This window comes from Solenopsis invicta, chromosome 14, assembly GCF_016802725.1.
Source record: "Solenopsis invicta isolate M01_SB chromosome 14, UNIL_Sinv_3.0, whole genome shotgun sequence".
Taxonomy (NCBI): domain Eukaryota; kingdom Metazoa; phylum Arthropoda; class Insecta; order Hymenoptera; family Formicidae; genus Solenopsis; species Solenopsis invicta.
The window spans coordinates 19,223,342-19,243,502 of record NC_052677.1 but is presented as its reverse complement, the minus strand read 5'-3'; the positions used below and the strand labels follow the sequence as shown (position 1 = coordinate 19,243,502).

The window sequence follows — 20,161 nt, the reverse complement described above, 5'->3', positions numbered from 1 at the left end:
TGCACCGCCCCTCTCGCGAATTCCGTTTCATCTCGTTAATGCACTTTGCCGGAGTTCAGGGACGAAGTTACGGCAGCGTCGGCGTTACGTCCGATCGAGGTGCTGTATCGAAAGGTAGATCGAGAGAGAACGAGAGAGCAAAAGAGAGAGAGAGAGAGAGGTGGGGGGACACCCTACATATCTCCATTAATATTCGTTTGAATCGCGAAACGGAAACTTCACGCGCATATGTACATAGAACATGCATGCATTTTGACGGCTTATTCGGTTCTGCTACTTGCGGTACATTTTGTAACGGTACATTCTGTGTCAACAATATCAAGTTTTTGTATAAATTATGACGGAATCTAAAAATTGTCTACATTCAAATTTCAACATCTCTAGTAGTTCCAAAAACAATTTTGTTAAAGATGTACAAAGACATTTTTCAAAACATTAAAAAAATTATAAAAAAATTACAGATTATTTTATATTGTATTTGAAAGTGACAGAAAAAAATTTGGCGTCAATTTTCTATCTAAATAAAAAGTTTATGTCAGTAAGAAGTAAACATGGGCTCTAATGAATTATATATATATATATATATATATATATACACACATACATACATACATACATACATACATACATACATACATACATACATACATACATAATATTACGTAATATTTAACCCTTAAACACATAAGTGGGTCTGAGAGACCCCGTATGAAGTTTTGAACGCTTGCTATGTGAAGACAGAATGAGATAGGAGGTTCGGACCAAGACGTAAAAAAAGTTTAAAATCTCCTCTTTCGATTGATATGGTTGATCAACTTTTTTGGTCAACTAGAATTTGAACGGCACGGCAGCAAAGTTTTATTAGGGTCAATGCGATCCATATAGTGTGTAAAAGAAACTTTTTTTGTGAGTATTTTACATAAAAAAGCTGAACAAAATACGTTCAAACAGGTCGGTTTGCGGATAATACTCGCATATACTCTGTCTAAAGTTGGAATACTATAAAATGCTGTAGAAAAAAGAGTTTTTCCGAAATATATCATAAAACACATAAATTTTCAATTTTAGACACAATTTAATCAAAAATACCTCATATTCGCCTTGTTACATAAGTACATTTTTTAATAGAAATGACAATAATATAATTTTTTTTTTAAATATGAATCTTTAGCTTTAAAACGCCGTATTGTAAAGTTCTTCAAAGTTTTTTGTTGCAAAGATATGATTTTTTTTTAAGTGGATTTTTAGATGCCCAAAAATACCCCTCATATTCTCCATGTTACATAATTATAGTTTTTAAAAGAAATGACTTTGTCAAATTTTATTTTGAAAGTGTGACTCTTTAGCTTTAAAACGCCGTATTTGAAAATCCTTAAACGTTTTTTGTTGCAAAGATATGATTTTTTCATATCTTTGCAACAGAAAGTGTGGATTTTTGACCAATTTCTCATTTTTGCTTAATGGTTTTTCTTTTATAACTTCACAATAAATTATTTTTCGGCAATGCCGATTGTGCAGTCACACTCCTGAAATTTTGAACTTTTGTTTAAAAAAAAAAAATCGTAGAAAAATATTGATTGTAATCAATATTTTATCAAAGTTATAGCTTCTCAAAGTTGAAAAAGTCTCCCAGACCTAAAAATGTATTTACGTATTTTACAGGATCGATGTGTTTAAGGGTTAATATAATACGTACGCTATTACTTAAATACGCAAAAGATCTAAATATATTGTTATAGGAACCTTATACGGTCAATAATACTGCCAATACCGCCAACGACAAACACCGACGATATTATTGATCATGATTAATGTTGATAAATTGATGTAGAATATTGACGGTGATCCGGATTTCTTAATTTTGTCAAGCATCAATATCCCTATCACACAGTGACACTGATGATCGAAAATCAAGAATTCTGGATTACCGTCTAAAATTCATCCATCAACATTATCGCGATCAATAATATTGTCAGTGTTTGTTGGTTCTGACAGTATTATTGACCGTGTGAGGTTCGAGTAATGAGTAATGTATATAAAGCTGAACTGAAATATTGTCAATACCGATTGGGTAAAGATTATAAAAATATTGATGCATGCTATCAGTATTACTGAGTCAATATTACTTATCAGTACTATTAATCATGCAAGGTTCATATTATTTCGTCGTTATATCTTCCAGAGCAAACCAGAACTCGCTTTTATAAAGCTATTGTAATTAAATACCGTACTTTGAAAGTTTCAATTTCATAGAACGTTCTTATACAAAACCAAGCAGGTTCTAATAATTAAATTCATTCGAATAATCAAAGTATCGAATTAAAATAACGTCATTCTTATAAAAAAAGTGATAAAAAAACATTGGTTTTTGCGAAATACGACATTTAAGAATTTTTAAGTAATATATAATAATAAATTCATTGAAAATTTAAGTAACGTGATTGCATGATATTTAAATCAAACGTACAATGCTGCGAGAATAATTTACAACGTGAATTTTGAATTAAAAAAAGAGCTAGCCATACAAGAATAGAAAATCAAATATTGATTAGAGAGATAAGAAATTTGTTATACACTTAGAAATGTCAAACTCTACGCTTCTGTCGCGTTCACGTATACATCGTTAATGTATTTACCGTGGAAATCATCTTTGGCGTGTTTATTACCGCGCAAAAACGTGCAAAGTGACTCTTTTTACGGGGAACGAAATTTAATTAGTACGGTCGATTCCATCCAGCCGCGTCGGTAATCCCGACTAAAAGTTCCGCGCGCGATTCCTGTCTGCGGCGCGTTTAAGCGGAGACTTTAATTCCTCAAAAATTGCCCGAGAGGAGACGCGAGAGGGTAAGTAATAAAAAGGAAAGACGCGCACACCAGGAGACGCGTCAGACACCGGGAAGGGAGGAAAAAAGGGGGAAAAAAGGAAGAGGAGAGAAAGAAAGAGAAAGAGACAATATAACCGAGTTATATTTTCCGCTCCCGCGAACGCACGCGTGGGAACGAGGGAAACCTTTTTCGCTTCCGCTTGTTTCTTCTCTTTGCCGGGGCGGAGAATATTCAGTGCACGGAGGAAACAATAACTCGCGCGTTTTCAGCGACTGTATTCCACTCGTGGAACTTGGGCCAGGCGATTAGGGAAAAAATTTATAGGGTACACCTCTTCGTTGTACATCGCACAATTGAATCGGCAAAAATGCAGAAGCAGAACATTTTACGAAAAGCTCTTGTAATAGTATGTGTCGCTAGAATTTGTTTTTTATTTAAGAATAATTATTACTAATTAGAACGTCAGAGCTCCAAATTCCGCGTTAAATTTTCCTGGGTACGGAATATATAACATCTCTAATTAATATCTGTAAATTAAGAATTAATTTATACCTGAAAATAGTAGAATTATAAAATTTAATTATAAAATTTAATTTTCCATAATTGAAAATTTATGGTGAAAAATATACATTATTTCGTTTACTTTCGTTACACGGTTGAATATTATTCTTGCAACTTAACTAAAATATATTTCTATGTCATACATTATTTTATATCGATATCATTACAATTTAAAGAATAAAAAGCTGCTATTATGTTTCGCTGAATTTTTTGAAAAAAAAAGCATTTTTTTCTATTCATGAGAATTATTCATAAGAATTATAAAAACTCTAATAAATTTTTTCAATTAAACACAACTATTTTTCGATAATTTTGATTTTCTTATTCTTCGTACGTCATACATTTAAAATTGTGTCACCACGTGATATTGCGGCGCAACTGCACGGGCCAAACTGTTCAACTTCATTCTCTTGATTATACGAAAACAAATTTTCTTCTATACGAAAAGCGGGAAATGTTTGCGAGGGTGCGCGATCGACGGTCGATCGATGAGACGATAAATGACGGTGGGCGAACAAGACGGGTCTGGAACACCATCCGTGTTGGTTCACGGCAGCTACGTCTAGGTTTACATTAGGTCCACTTCCGTTCGATTGATTATTCCGAATCGGTTTGCTCAGTCGGCGATTTCTACCGTTTCGCCGAGAGGCCCCTATCGATCGTCAGCTCGCTTTCTCATTAACGAACCGTTGCGCCGCGCGCCGCGCGCCGTGTTGTCCATCGTGACGATCCACAGAGCCCCGAACTCATCGCGCGGTTTATCTTTCTCCCGAACTTTTTAGGGAGAGATTTTTAGATTTCACCGAGATGACGTAGATTCACAAAAGCGATATTAAAAAAAAAAAGAGGAGGGATATGACAGTATAAAGTCCGATGCTTTTCGACGAGATCGTCGCCACCAGCTCTCTTGGAGCGTAACGTTACTCAATGTAATAAATAATCTATTATATCCCGCGGAGAAAAATATCGCGAGCATCACGTTTGCTTCGCGAACAAATGCCTATTTGCAGACTCGCGAAGGATTAAGAGCGTTGTATAAAACCGAGCCAAACAGGTGTGTACGGGGCTCAACTCGCTTTACTTCGGGCACAGCTCGTTACTTCTCGCCGAACGCTCTCCTATTTCGAAGCAGGCGAGAGGGAAGGGGGACGTTTGCCACGCTCGGAGGAAAGAAACGGAGTCTACCAAGTTGAAAAATAATCTCATTTCGGTGGTCGAGAGGCCGTGACCGGTCGTGACCGTGTCGTCGAAAGAACGAACGTCTCCGTCACCCTACCCTCGTCCCCTCGTTTCTCGACGTTTATTCTTGGAGAAAAATATTTTTAGCCGCCGACGACAGGCGGCAACGTCTGCCCGTCGTCGTTACGCCGATTAATAACCCCTTCCTTCAGGAGCACATCCCTTTCTCTCCTTTCCACCTTCCTCTCCTTCTCCTTCTCCTCTCGCTATCCAGCTTCCGCGGCTGCCGCTAGGGTCCATTTGTCTGCGGGACTGTTCGAGCGACCACATTTCTCCACGCGAGACTCGGACAATTGGTGAGAAAATTCGGGAACCTTGCAATTGCCAAAGAGAACAAAATCGAGACACTCGCACCTTTCTTCTTATCGAGATTCGATTTGTCAAATTATATTTCATTATCAATTATTCGCATACACATGAATACCGAATCTTCCCTCCACTTTAAACTTGATACTTTCTTCGAAAATTATAGAAAGAAATCCGGTTGACGGACTAAAAACACAATTTTGTGTATATGCAACAATACAATTACAAATTATATAATTAATTATTAAAAATTGACAATTAAAATAAACTGCAGCAAGATATATGAAGCTGGTGTAATTAATGACATCCGCAACTTATCATTTTAAAGTTTTATTAAGCTAAGAGACAAATGGTTTTTGTAAAAAATCACTTTCCGAATTTATTCAAAGAATGTGTCTTTAAAAGTAATACAACAACGATGAATCATCGTAATAGCTTGTGCAATATTAATATCTCGCAGAGTGCACAAAATTGCAAAATTCAATTAGCAAAAATAGTTTTTCTATAGTATTAATTTAGCATTTATACCGTAAATATTGTGTAAATCATTATATTTTATAAACATGTACAACATGAGAATATGAAGAATAATAAAAATTTAATCAACGGAATTATAACAAAAATATAGTATTTTTTTTTATAATCCGGATTTTCAGAGATTACCAGATTACCAAAGAGCTTTTGCGAATAACAGTATTTTTCCATTTTATATTCTAGATGTGCGTAAAATTTAAGGCTTTTGGACGTTGCTAATTCAAGATTGCTTATAAATAATTTTTTACCAAATAATTTTATCAAGTAATAAGAAATAACAAGTGATCGTGTGAAACTTTTTGTTTTTCCACTTTTAACGAAAAAAAATTAGTGCTTTGAAATTTTACGCTGAGAGAAAAAGAAAACGTCTCGACGAGACATACGTGCCCACTTTCTAGCCAATTTCGAGATACTCTCTGTGTCCGCAGAGTTCGCAATTCCTTTCCGCAGTGGGTTAAGCGTTAAATAACGAGAGGAACAAACGAAAATGGAAAGAAAACTCTTTTTCCCTCCCTCTTTCTCCTCGGTCGCTCTAATCGCGTTAAATGCAAGTTTCAATGGCGAGCGACGAGAAGCGTTTAGCGCGCCGCGAAAGGAACTCAATCGCTTTGATTTTTCATTCCGGGAAATTACTCGCTGCCATCGGGGGAGCTTTGCCGTCCAGAAAGCAAAAGAGCAAAAGAGAGGAAGTGCGAGAAACTCGATTAGTCGCGGTAATTCCGCTCCGTTTTATTCGACGCCGAATTGCTTCCGACGCCTTTAAGAGACCTTTATTCGAATTTATCTCGCGCTCATATCGGACGATCCATGTTATCATCTCGCGCTATATATATATATATATATATATATATATATATATGCTTTCTATATATATATATATATATATATAGAGAGAGAGAGAGAGAGAGAGAGAGAGAGAAAGAGAGAGGCGTTGTACTTTTTTAGAATAGCAATTTCTTTACTGAATTCGAGATCGAATTTTCCTTAGCGAGAATATTTTTTCTTTTCGCGAAACACCAACATTCGAATCCCTCTCTGTTCTCATTCGTCTCTTATTCGTTTCCCATTATTTCCTCACATTTCTCTTTATTTTCCTTGCTTCCCACTTTCCTTTCTCTCCCTTCTCGCCTTTTCTCGCCTTCTCAACTTCTCTCATTTTGTTTTCCTTTGCATCTTCACCCATTGTTAACCTTTTCTCTCCTCCTCTATAGTCTAACGGATTTTTTTTGCTCTTGATGCGTTTTTCAAAGCACATTTATTTGAATTTATTTCATGCTCATATAAGTAATCCATCGCGCGCAAAGAACAACCCTTTCACGACGCTATTCCCCGCTGGGCGGTTCATGCATAATGCATTCGCACCAGCGGATGCTAGCTTACGCCGCGAATAGAGCGGTATCATTGTTTGCGAATCATTGAATCGACCGAAAGCATTACCGTGTACCGCGATACAATTGCGTTATCGGGAGGGGGAGGGGGTCACGAAAAGTTTGGCGAGAGAGATACGTTCTATTACGCATTGACCTCGTAATACTAACCGCGACAACGTTAACGCAAACGACATGTGAAACCGTGACCTTTCTAAAAGCGTTTCAACGCATCTAAAGCAAAAAATGCTCTCGTTAAGAAATTTTTGCGCTACATTTCGTAGTTATTTAATTTCAGGGACAAATTAAAATGTGCGTTGCGAAATAATTGGGAAACTTCTGCATTGTTATACACATACTCTGGGATGAATTTTAATGATGCGCGCTATTCTACAGTTGAGATCTTAAATGAAGTAATTTTCACCCAACGTCACGTAAGACCAGCCGGCTTACCAAACTTATTTGCAAGCTAAATCTTGTTTCTCTCTTATGCAGAAAGACAGAATTTCATTCGTTGCACCTTGTGAATCGCTAATCAAGCGGTACAGTTTCTGAATCCATTAGACTCGCCTGGATAAGAATTTACGAAACTTTGTTCATGAGGTAGAATTACTTTAAAAAAACAAAAAAAAAAAAGAACCGTAATTTCTCAGCAGATAACGCAACGTCTGTAACACTGTAGGACATCAAGTTTTCGATTACGTATATAAGATATATACCGAAGACACGACGTGGAAAATCGCTTTCGAGCAGAAGCGTTCGCCGTCACTTTGAATCAACGATAAGATGGCTTGTTAATGTATTTACGAACTTTGCTATAGCGGCTGATATTGTTTTGAACTGGTCCGATAGAGTGTATGAATTATCTATGCGCGGTAATGCGCGTGAAAATCCTTTAAGCGGCTTTAGGCGGCCGGTTTGCCGCGGGATAACGCTCCATCGGCATAGAAAATCAACAAATTTCGCACCGTCCCGTGCTCCCACGTATTAACGCAAATACATATATCTATCTTGCATATTATAGCTTTGTATCGAAAACGTAACGAATAATATTCGTCCGACAAGCTACTGAAGATGTAATAAGTAAGAAAAGTTCGTAGTGCCGCTGCGGTGGTTAAACAAATCTATGTAGAAATAGAAAGATAAATCGGCTATGAATCGAATTCGTTTGATTTTGAACACTCTGTATATCCGATTCACCGAATAGAGAAATAAGAAAATCTTCAGTTCCTTAAATCGCGGAATGCTCCTGTCCGGCAGCGAACGATAAATCAGCTGAAAAGTTTTTCCCGTGGCGGAAGTTCTCGCGGCGCGACGACGTCGGATCTCGTCTCGATTAATCAAAAAAGTGGCGCTTATCCGCGAGCTGCGAATTGCCATTAATATCATTTGGTCTGGTCAGCGCGCGACGTCAAAATACAGCGGTGACGCGCGATGCGCCAAGTAAGTAAGTTTGTTCGCGTCGTGAAAAATGGCCACCCTCGACCGACAACTTGAGGAAAGCGGAAATTTGGCCAAAGTAGTACGAGTCGTTTTGAAATTAATCGATCAAAAGGGAATGTCCTAGATCGGCGTGAGAGCCATCTTTCATCCGATTGTGAGTCTTCGATCACACAGAATTAGAAACCTCTCGGTTCCAAATTGCCTTATAAATCCACATTCCTATATCATTGATTAATTTTTTCTGAATAGATACAAAATTATAGATTGTTATAATACACTGTCTATACAATGAAGTAAATAAGTTTATTTATCGCACACGCATTTTATATATATTAAAATATTCATAAAAATAATTTTCAATTATTAATTTTCTTTCTTTAAGACAATTTAGAAATAAATCATCCAACGTGGATTAAATTCTCAGTGAATTTTTTCTCAGTAAAAATCTTTAATATATTCGTCGTTTTCAGTGTTTCTAATACATGCTCCTAGACTGTTAGTAGTTTATTAACACCATTTAAGAGTTTTATTCAAACGTAAGATCAGACTTATTTCGTAAATAATCTAATACAACCAGAAATAATTTTACTTTTCTAAATATTTGACAGCTATTAAAAACTCTTCTTTTTCAGTGTAGAAATTTGAAATTTACTTGAACTTTGGCAAGGAATAATATTTTTGCATTTATTAAGTTTCGTTCCCAAATCGTCTATTGATTACAAAATACATTCACGATTTTCATATCCTTTCGAGGGGCTGAAATGAGATAGAAGAAATTCTTTCACACCAATTTCCTAATCGCATAATGTTCCCATAGTACGTTGATCAAAAACCGTAATGCATACATCGGCATTTAATAGATCATTAAATCCTTTTACACCACATTAAGCGGATATTATGAGAACGTTTAGCATATTTTCTACGCTCTGAAAGCTTATAACACGTGACGCGACCTCGTTTTCAACGTTATTAATGGTTCTTTCCTTATGAAAAAACATTTTGGAAAACTGGTATTCACACAGTCGAACGAGCTCAGAGCCAATTTTTCCTTGACAGAAACATCAAAAGAAGTAATTTCACGTGATTTATTACGTTAACTTTTTTTTTGCAAATTTCACGCGTAAAACTTTTATCAAAATGAAATCGGAAGGTATTCTTCATTTTTAAATTTTCGATACGTTTCCCAAGTCTGCGTGTGTAGTTTTTCAACATTCAGCACACCTACAATATTTCTCAGTTCACAGCGCTGTAGCATTGCTATCCAGTTATCGAACAAAAAAAAAAAAGAAATGAAATAGTGACTGCTTTCTCACAGAAAAAGTAATTTTTCAGATATTAAAATAATAATCAACAGTGATATTATTTTAATAAAATTTTCAAATTAAGTCCATTGAAGTAAAAAGAAATATTTACTCTCATTTTCCCGGATTTTTATCTTCGAAAGTCCAATATAAAATAAACTTTTTCGTAGTATGTTTTTAAAGTTTATAACAAGGAAAGAACAGGGGCTTGAACGATACAACTCTAGTACAGATTTACTAAATAAAATAAATAAAGCATAAAATAAAGAATTAATAGCCAAACAAAATAAAAGTTTATGTTTCTCCCTGAAAAATCACATCAAAATATTTGAATATTCTACACGAAAATGGTATTATAAATTATGTATATCTAACGCTATGGAACGTTTATGTTTCACAAATTTTGTATCAGGAAACAAGTATCCAGGAAAAAAGTAACTATAGTGACTCATTTTAGACAATAATGACTGTTTAATGACTTGTCAAAAAAAAAGAACGAAAAGTGGCTTAAATGATTGAATGGCGGCGCTAGGTAATCGGTATCCTATCTAACAGCGGGACATTTTAGTTGTCTATCTATGTTTATTCTTTCTCTCCAATCTCTGCCTCAATTGTAGGTATCAGTTCTAGCGGTATCGGACGAACGAATCTGCAAATTCAAACGCGAACTTGGTCACCGAGAGGATGGAATGGCACGCGATAGTTGAAGAAACTTTCGCCTCGAGTTTCCGAGTCACGAGAGCGTGTTCGACAAGGAAGAAGAATCCAGAAAGATTCGTCCAAGTTTATCGCGCCTGCATGCGCGAAGGAGGTACGCGCATTCCGATCTCGCGTATCGCGATCTCAGCCGAAATTTCGCAAACTTCAGCGCTGAAGACGATCAAGACCGACACCATTGCTACGCGAGCAACGCGAATAGAATTGAAAATTTCCTGATTTCCCACCATTTCCAATCGATACTCTTCACTTTTTCGAAGAGCTTAAAGTTCTTAATCTAATGAGACACAAAATTTCGCATTTCAGAGAAGTTTTGATCTCTGAATCTTGATTTTTATCTTTTTGAAAATTATCTAAAAATTACATTTAACAAAAAAAAATAGCACTAATTATTTTCTGTAATTTTAAGAAATTTACAATTAAGGTTGCAAAGAAGATTATTTTAATGTACATTGTCATATCGTAACTACGATGTGTAACGTGCTGGAGTTTTATCGCAATCAAAATTAACTATGTTGTAAGAACTTTTGACTCTCAAAAGGAATGTTTGATGTCGGCTATAATTAATAAGGTATTTATAGTTAAATATGAAATTTATTTCGAAAAAGCTTAAATGTACTTAATCATATCACAACTACGATACGTGCTGAAGAAGTTTTATTGCAATGAAAATTATGTCGTAACTGTTGTAAGGACTTTCCTCTCCAAAGGAATTTTTAATATCGGCTATGATTAATAAGATATGATTAAATATGAGATTCATTGCCAAAAAACTGTAATTTAGAAAAATTTTATTTATCAAATAGCTTTCAATTACAATGTATATTACTTTAAATTCAAGGACTTTTTAGATCATTGAAAATGAGTCTGACGTCAAAATTTAAAAACATCATAAATTTTGCAAAAATTTATGTTTAAAATTTAAATTATATTGAACTCGTGGTCTGAATACAAATTTTGCAAATTTAATTGCAAATTTTTTAAAATTGTGACGTAACGGAAAATTTGGAAAATGTTAATGTTACCGTTTTCTAAGAGTCGTAATAGATTTTCTTAATATCTTTTATTCTAACGGTTTCGATGGATTTTTTTTTTATTTTTTTTTATTTTTTTTTTATGAACGATTCGATTGATGCGTACTTTCGCAAACTACAACTGTATGTTTAAAGCACTAAACTAGCGTAACGAGACATGCCAACGGTTCTCGTTTACCGGAGGCTAAAGAGAAACGCGTGCCGGGAGACCGACAATTACAATAGAAGCGGAAATCGCGCCTTGTTTCTCTCAGCGCATAGTTACACGTTCGTTAGTTCCATTCTCTTTTTTCTCTCTCCTTCTCTCTTTCTATCTGTCTATCTAATTCTCTATCTATATCTCTATCTCGTTCGCTCTATTTTATTATTTTATTCTTTTTTCAATGCCAACTGCCGTGATAAATTAGCCGGCGTCCTGTTAGCGCACTCGTCTACCGTCCACATTCATTTGTTATTTACAAGTCGAATAAGTCCTCCTTTTTATTACGCCACGCTACATCTCGGACGTCTATGGATCTCATCGATCACATCGCGTTACTCGTTACATCCATCTTGCTCTCACTTGTTCTTACCTTGTCTCCAAACTTGACACTATAGCTCGTTCAACAATCGCCTATCCAATCCAAATATTAAGAACTTTAGCGACGTTAAAATGTCTCTAACAGAAATGGGAAATACAAGTTACAAGTTATAATCGCTACTTTAATTTACTTTTTTATAATAATGATATGGCAATGACAATTACACAATTGTAGTATTTCGTAACAGTAGTATTATAGTAAGGCCAGGGTTGGAGTAGTCACGTTTGACAAGCGAGTCATTACCATTAAGCCTAAGTCCATTCTACAATTGCGTAAACGTGGTTGTAAGTGATTGTAAAGTGTTGTAAGACACGGCTGTAAACCGCTATTACCGATTGTAAAAAGTATTGGTGAAAGATAGTTGAATTTTATTTTTTAAACTTACAACAGTATTGATTGTAAGAGTGCTCAAAGAACTGTCACGTGTCCACGTAATTATTCATAAGACATACCTTTACTTCATTGTAATGTATTGAAAAAAGTGTTTGATAATAGCTAACAAATCGAGTAAAATAACGCTAATTAAATATTTGGTTCGTATAACCAAAAATAATTTTATTTTTCTAAATATTTTATGAATATTACTAAATTTGATTATACTTATTAAATATTTAGAAAGCAAAATTATTTTTCATTTTATTAGATCATTTACGAAATAAGGTAGAGAGTATCATTTATTTCTCTCTTGAATGAAAATAGAACTCTTAATGGTATTAACGAACTCCGACAGTCTGGAACCATATCATCGATAACAACGGAGACTACCGAATAACACTTCAAAATATCATATTATCTTTTGTTATACTAGAAATACTGAAAATAAAAAAATCCTTATTTTGTGAATGACCTAACATTAACCAAATATTTAATTCATCAATATTTCACTCAATATTTGTAGTAACTATTATCAACTTTTTTCCATTATAACCAATTTGTTGACACAATTGCAGAATGGTTTTTATTCATTGAGAAAAAGTAACTTGTTTACCTAACGAGTTATTTTTTACAATGAATAACGCGTAGTAGTGACAAGTTACTTGTTAAAAGGGACTATTCCAACCCCAGTTTTATTTGAAAGTTATTGAAAAGTTATAACGATATTAAATCGTTATTATAAAAAAATAAAAGTAACGATGACTCGTTACTTTTCATCTCTGATCTCTAGCTTTTATATTCTCTTTTAAGGTGTAACACCACTGTAGAATTTTCAAAAAATCGTTTTTTTTTTTGCTTAAATGATGCTTCAAGGTCTTAGAAATAAAGTACAAAAGGTCTAAAGGCGAAGAAAGATTCCTAAGTGTCATTTTTGGAAGTTCAAAGCATCGTACTTTTCGGTAAGATTTGAAGCGTTTGTGAAGGAATTCTTCTGAGAATAATAAGAGAATTAGCTACCTACAGTGAATTTTCTTTAAAATTGGCCAAGAGAGATCAAGAAAAGGAGAACATCAGTAAAAAAGGCTAATTGTATGGTGCAGGCATCGCATATTAAAGGTAAACGACAAATTTCTATCTCTGTTACATAAAACTTTAAATGCGTTTTTCTCAAAATCATTTTTTTAAGCTTGCCGCATTCATAACTTCCATAAATCTTGACCGATTTACTTGAAATTTTAACTGTAGCTTCTAAAATACATTTGTTAGCGAAGTACGTACGGATTTTACGTTTCGTTGTAACCTTTTTTTATAAACAATTTTCTGCCAAATTTTTCGTAAAAAATAAATATTTTTGGCTGAGGTAATATTTTTCGCAATAATTTCTTCACAGTTTTTTCAGGGGAAAAAAGGATTAATATTTAATAATACGTGATATTATTTAATCTCGTTCAATTTAGAATTGTGTTATGACTAAAAATTAATTCGACGCGCAGTTCATTGAACTTGAGGAAAGTATATAAAATCACATAGACAATACAAGCACCAAGACTTAGCTACGACCGTAGTAGGCATTCTCGTTCAATTTGTGTTGATACAGCAACGGTCAAAATATCTCTCTCTATTACTTATAAATATTTTTCTTCAAACTTGTGTCATTTGTATACAAAAAAAAAATTATTTTTTAATTTCCGTACGTACTTCGCTAGCTAACGACATAAAGAATTAAAAAAAAAATTGTTTTTTGTTCTAAAGCAAAAATTGTAACAGATTTTGGTGCGGCAGTAAGACACCTTCCGAAACGAGTAGTCATCGTTGCCAAGCTTTGTCATCGCCATTTTGTAATAAAAAAATGCAAAAAAAAAAATTTTTAATACTTCAAAGTATGTAGAATAAGGTACTTGAAACGGATTTTGCGTCACTGTTTTCGTTTTCCCGTAAAAAATAATCAAAAATAAGCTTTTTTTGGAGGCTCTACAGTAGTGTTACCCCTTGAAAGAAGAAACCAAATTTTGTTGTGAATTAATTAATCCTTTTTTAAACGAAAATTTGAATGATTTTACAGCTTGGGTCCGTAAAAACCTAAATTTAATTAGACACACACGCGTTATCACTGGAACACAATAATCCAACGACACTTTACATAGAACTCCCAATTTTAATCGTACGTGATGTTCACTTCTCTTACGATGGACAAGTGTAACGTGACATTTGCTAAACAGCTATTGCCTCGATACGCGTACGAGACATCAGTGACGGAATTAGTTAGATTCGCGGTCTGATAATCACTAGTTTTAACGATCGTGAAAAATAATCGCGTTTGGCCTTTCACAGTACTCGCTGCAATCGCTTTATTTCGAAAGATAATAATGCATTAGACGAAATTGCTCGTTCGAGTGTTACCGCTAAAATGGCGAGGCAAGATAACTGTGTGTAAACAGTTGTGTTTTTATGTCCACGTACATGCATGACGTACGGCACGACCAAAAAAAAGAAAAAAGAACATTGAGCGTGGTATGCCAACCGCAATTTGTCTCTCGGCACCATAAATTATTCAATATTCGTAAAATGAACATACACCGGATATATTCTGTTTCTCATACACCAAATAGATTTAAGATAAACAGGTTATCATTGCACGCCAAATGTTTGCTTCAGAAATATCAGTAAAATTTAACTTAATTCTAGAGTGCGCTACTTTGAATGAATTTTCAACTTGGGCGCTTCATGTATTTGCTATTAGATGGCACAATGCTAGCTAGAAGCTAGTGATTCCACCTGGTTTCTTCTTTAGTCTTGTGTCTGTAATTCTAGAGTCAGATCTGCATTGTTTTCATGACCTGTGATTTCGCTTGTCTGGGTGAATATTTACCCAGAGTAGCGTTAATGTAACTTTTTCTATATACAATACTCTTTATAATTTTAATAACATATTACACATTATAATTTATTTGCGAGTGAGTTTGTTCGTATAAATTAATGAATTATTTAATACTGATAGAAAAATATTAAAAAAAAAACTATTTGTATTTATTATATGTATATCAAAGATATTTATTGTATTTTCATATTCTTTAATTAAAATAACAACGCACTTTATTATTCAAATCTAATAGCAGCAGCTTTTATTCCTTTTAAAAGAAACAACAAACTCACTGAAATTTCCATTTAAGAAAAATTAACTGATTCGTAACGTAATAAAAATTAAATTTTCTATTTGTCGATGTATCGGTTGTTTGTATCGGTTACAACATACATTTAGTACGTACGTAAGGAAGAAAAATAAAAGCAGTAGAGCGGTACCAATTGAATCACTGATTTGTAAAAGTCGATGATACCTAAATTACAATACTATTTGAAAGAGAGAAAAAAAAAGAAAATATAAAAACAGACGCTTGTAAGACGAATACGACGGGATTTGAAGGAAAGCGCGAGCACTTGCCCAGGGGATTTTTACGTAACGCGAAAACGTACGTACATATGTCGGAACTTGAACACGCGGAACGAGGATAAAAGAGAAGAATGGAGAAACGGCTTGGGTGGAATCGAGGGGTGAAAGAAATCATCATACGGCTGTCACATATCTGGAGCAGGACCGCGAGCGAAGATGGAAGGCGTGTGTGGTGCCGATACGAATGCGGCTGTATCCCATCGATCAGGGGCAGCACTGGCTCGCCTCCGCATACGGAGGAAACGCGTGAAATGGAGTGCGGGCGATAGTGCATAAAATACGAATATCATTCGCGTGCGACGACCCGCCCGCTTGCCCGCCTGCCCGCCTGCCCGCCTGCCCGCTCGCTTCCATTCCAGCCCTGTCGAATATTCGGCCGCATGGATATCAATCTACCGATATATTATCGGTGTATCGACATGCCGGGACGCCGCTTTCGAAATATCGACACGCTCATCTCGCTTTGTTGCGCAGCGCGCCGCGATATTGGCCGCGTTAACGTCGTTACGTTTTCGCGAGTACGCCTTTCCTCGAGAGCGACACATTGTGTCGAGCATAATTCATCTCGCTTCCGTCGCAGGCGGCGTCTCGGTTCATCGATGGATCGGAAACCGTGTCGTATCTCGACGGAGAAAAACGACATTTGCAGATCTCGACCTCTCCCCCCTTCCTGCGATGCAAGGAAAGCGAGATATTTTCGCTTTTGCGTGACAACGCCGATAATGCGAAACTCGATTTAATTGCATTCCGCTTATTAAAACAATTTCACAATTTTTACGATCGACTGAACGACACGATGATGAGGTGCACTCATCTGAATTACGAATGAATTTCGATTTTCCTGTATTAAAATGATTAAATTACCGTGATATTATCCACAAGTTCGCTTTCCGGGTATCGACGAAAATTAATTCGTGACATGGAATACGCTATTAATAACAGCCGTTGATGCAAGTGAGGTGCAAATCCGTGGGAATATCTAATTGAAAAATATCACGCGGTCGTTTCCATTGAAAAAGATTGCAGATTTAATCCCCTGGAGCATACATGGTACTAAATGCACATATACATACGAGTAACATTTTCTACTCTCGCAAATAGTGATTCCCAAATTATTTTTGACAAGAGTTCTTCAAATATATTTTTAAATTTGAGAATCCAAAGAATGGATATCTCGAAAAATATATATATGCCTATGCGTATTATACAAAGTGTTGTAACACGTGAGCATAATTTAATCCTTTGAGAGGCCGTGAAAAGTATACTAGCTCTTCATCTTCTTCTTTTTCATTTTCAAGATTTACTGTTCACAGTTTAATGAAATCAATTAATAATTTCACTGTCTGATATATTATTACTTACTTAACATATTCTGCGTGATTTTTATACTCGGCTATTCATTTCTAAACTTTATTTATAAAGAAATAAAGTTAAAAAGAGAGCATTTTTTTACAACAAAAAAAAATGTAATTTCTTGAAAAGTATTTAAGATAAAAGGCTAGAAATTTTACTCAACAGTTTTCATGTCTCTAAATATTAATATATATTTTCTCTATAATTTTTCGCACGGTAGATTTTTTATAAAAAAAATTACTGATGTACTGTGTGAAGATAAAAATTACACTATGTAGCAAAATTTTTGCATTTTTATCATAGTTTTTTTTTTTTTTTTTTTTTTTTTTTTTTAAGTAAAGAATGCGCTGAATATAAATATGAAAAAATAATTTCTCAAGTAAGGTTGTAACCAAATTGTAACTTAAATTTTTAGCAGTTTTACTTTTGTATGGCCATATTGAAACCGCCATTTTAAGTTTTATAAATCTAACATAAAATTTGTAATAACAATCTGAAAAACTTTTATAACATATATTTGATTTATATTGATTCCGACTTACACTAATTTATCTTTCTATGGCAGCTATATCGGATCTGTCGATTTTGAATTTCTTGAAATCTGATTTCAGATTCGACTGAATCAGCGACTTAAAAAAACGTAGAATCGCAAAATTTCACAGAAATTCGTCAGGTAGAAAAAATGTATTTCTCAAAGGATTAAGAAATAAATACACCCAAAAATAATATAAAAATTCACATGTACACTATGAGTCAATTAAGCTAAATTATCGAGACACAAATAATTTTATTAATATTGTAACAAGCAAAAGATACTAGATTAGTCTGTCACCAACTTTTATTAGTGAATTTCATAATTTATGATTATATTAAGTCAATATTATTTTTCTAATTACATATTACTTATTTAAAATTTCATTAAACTTGGACAAATTAATTGGCCAATTAAAGGCTAATTGGCGGTGTTCTATCGTAGAGTACAAAGAGTAGCAACATGTTTACAAACAGAAAATATTTTGAACAAATAATTTAATTAAGAGAATAACACTAATAAAATTATATAAAATAATAAATTGTAAACGTGTAAATTGTTATTTGATCATGTATTACATTGAAAAGGATGCAGAATCGAAACGTATGGCAAGACACTTTTATCAATACATCTAAATTGTACCCAAATTACGGATTTGTTTTGCTGCACGTCCGCGAGAACTACGTTGGCTCGCATTGATGCCATTGATATTTATTTATTGGCATTTATATTTATATTTATTTACTTAAAATAATAAAATTCACAAATACGCGCTATAAATGTCTGGTATTTGTCATCTGTTGTAATATTATTAAAATTAAAATATTATCTATAACTCAATAAGTGACTCGAATTGACCTGCATACGCATATGAACTTTTTGTGTAATTTCTGTGTCTTGAATTCATTTCTCAAGTTATGCTCACACGTTAAGAAACACTTGGTAGTATAAACGTTACATATTCCCCGCAACCCGGCCTTTATAAGCCACACGTCACTCTCGTTTACCGCATTCTTGCGTTGCAGATATCCTCGGCAGATATCCTCTGGTTCCATTTGCCGACTTTTTGTAGCGAATTGCGCGGAAGAGAGGGGCAATAGGGCAGGCACACCGGGCAAAATGTTATTACGTCCGACACTTTATTCGCTCTATCGCTACTAACACAGACGAGGGCATTCCGTTGAATTCCGCGAGTGCCGCGAGCGCCCGCGCCAAGTAATTTACTGCGGCTATGTAAGAGTAACCTGAAGCACGTATATGTGTGCGCATTTGTATTTACATCGATCGTACGTCGAGATAATTACAATGCGGCACGTGTGAGAGTCGCGTCCTTCCACTTTGATAAGAAGTGTTTCGTGGATTGCAATTCAGAGACGACCCAGCTCTACAATAGGGACGCGCGCGTCCAAAAAGGACGCTCGAACACGCCAGCGTGCAAATTAGATTCAGCTTCGCTGCTGGTTAATCCCTCCGGACACATCCCGTTATTTAACCCTCGGATACCCGAGCGTTTCAAATTAACGTAAAACATTGTATGCGCAATTTTCGAAGAATTTCGTTGCTTTAATCAAATTTAATAATCTCAAAGCACGAATATAATACGCTTCTAGTCTCTTTTTATTATCAATGACAACTGTTGCAGACGTGCACTTTTCACAGTTAATTTATGAACGTAACATTTCTGATAACCGAAGGGGTAATTATCCAATTATTTTGAGAGGAAGTGTATAGGTGTGAGATTAACGTAAAATTTGCTTGGGGCAGCGCATGACCTAATCTTTTCAAGCTAAATTATACCGAAAGTAGCGTACATTTTTCACACGTCGTGTTCTCGTCGAGCGTCTATTTGTCTGGTATGCGTCGTTGGACGCACACACATGTGAGTACACGGCGGTTTGTCTCTCGACGCGCATACGAGTATCCATCCATGCACAATCCGCGCGCGTCCAACAAGTCTCGCTCAAAGGGGACGTAACAGTACGTATCGTGTGCGCCCGGAACACGTCGTGGCAATCTCGTTACCCGTCGGCTAAAGACGTCTCTACCCCTTCGGCAACATTCGAAGACGCCCAGGCCGAAAGCAATTTCGCTTAAACCTCTCTCGGCGCGTAGTTCAGCGCGCTCTTCTTTCTCCTTTTCGCCTCTCCGAAACCTCCCCGCTCCCGGAAAACCATTCCCGTGTGCCAAAATTACACCCGCTATTCGCTAAGGGCCAATGCACCACGGACGCCGGGTGATAAGAAAATTCAATTGCACTCGTCGCAATGTCGCACGTCAATGGTGTTAAAAGGTCCTCATTGAAAAAAAAAAGAGATTTGTCGTTCTTCTTTTCTCTTTCGCAAAAAAAAATTGCCAAAAAATTCTCGCGAGTTGTTGCAGACACGGAATATTGCGTACCAAAAGTTTCAGTTTCGTGTAGTGCACCGATGAAGTCAACGTTTTCCGATAATCGAGTGTTATGTATCACGTTAGAGCGATGCAGTGTTTCTTTTTACATTTTACCCCTCGTGCGAAATGTTTGCGATTTACCGAATTGCAGTAAAA

General features: G+C 35.3%; 1 protein-coding gene across 3 annotated transcripts in view; it reads right to left on the bottom strand.

Moving 5' to 3' along the window:
• The window catches only part of LOC105207782 (protein-tyrosine sulfotransferase), a 107,849-nt gene that overhangs the window by 54,008 nt on the left and 33,680 nt on the right, over positions 1 to 20,161 (bottom strand). The window lies entirely within an intron of this gene.